The sequence below is a fragment of the Desmodus rotundus genome, chromosome 12, assembly GCF_022682495.2.
Source record: "Desmodus rotundus isolate HL8 chromosome 12, HLdesRot8A.1, whole genome shotgun sequence".
Taxonomy (NCBI): Eukaryota; Metazoa; Chordata; class Mammalia; order Chiroptera; family Phyllostomidae; genus Desmodus; species Desmodus rotundus.
Genome location: NC_071398.1, coordinates 62873812 through 62874832, shown reverse-complemented (window position 1 = coordinate 62874832; position 1021 = coordinate 62873812). Strand labels below are relative to the sequence as shown.

The following is a 1021-nucleotide window of genomic DNA, read 5'->3' as shown; positions in this document are numbered from 1 at the left end:
CCTTCAAGACACACGGAACCAAATCCTCCAGACTCTTCTGAGTACCCACATGTGTCATCTTAAATTCGCAACACACCTCACCACAGTTGGTATTCTCTTAAATTATCCATCCACATGGATAGTTTAATCCAGGAACTCTTGAAGACTATGAACTCTGAAGCAGCACAGAAATAAAAGGACTACAATCCCATCCCAAGGAGCTCATCCAAGGTAAAGAACTCCCTCCTGATGTTCCTGGCTGGAGGAGACAGAAGGCAGCCTGGGGAGCTTGCACTGTGAAACTGCTCTGGCCACATTTGATGACGACACTATTGTCTGGCAAGCCTCTTCTAATACTATCACCAGGGTGTGGTTGTTAGGCTGTTTTTTCAACAGTGCTAACAGACACCTAATCTACCATTCTCTGATTTCTCTTGCTCCCAGCTGCAGGTCTCTGAAGGGACTGCCCAGGTTAGCAGAGTAGTCTGTGGCTATGATCCTGAAGGGTACTAACTAGTTTGTGAAAAGAATAAGCCCAAGAATTAATGACCTTGATGTCATGATACTCTTCCCTATCTACTGAGCTAACTCGTCACAGACTTGCTACATTTGAACATTTCATTACTAAGCTGGTGCTCAATAACATGCAACTACTTCACTGGAGTGGAGATGAAAGCTCCTGGTTACATGAAAGATGTACATGCAAGACAGGTAATTCTGAACCAAAGCCAGAGTATACTAAATCTTCAGCATTACAGGCATCAACAATAGCCTCTCTACTGTGGTTACTGAAAACGTTCGCTGGAAGGTAGGCCTCATGAGGGCGGGGAGCTTTATTTGGTTTATTCTCTATTTACTGTATGAGCATGCCTGTCGTTGAAGACTTGTCTAGCAGGGAGACACCACGACCACGAAGGTGGTTTCCCCAGGGTGCAGCTTGTCCACTGCACTCCAGATGTGCTGACCCTGCGATTTCTCCAAACGTGGGAAACTCGACTGCATAATTCGTGCTAGTGGGGAACTGTGTTCGTGCTCTCCCCTG

The 1021-nt window shown here is 46.0% G+C and overlaps 1 non-coding gene across 1 annotated transcript; it reads left to right on the top strand.

Annotated features, from left to right (window-relative positions):
* The first annotated feature begins 859 nt into the window (after positions 1 to 859).
* LOC112314103 (U1 spliceosomal RNA) lies at positions 860 to 1021 on the top strand. Its single transcript, XR_002975769.2, has one exon. It is a non-coding gene; the product is annotated as a U1 spliceosomal RNA (small nuclear RNA).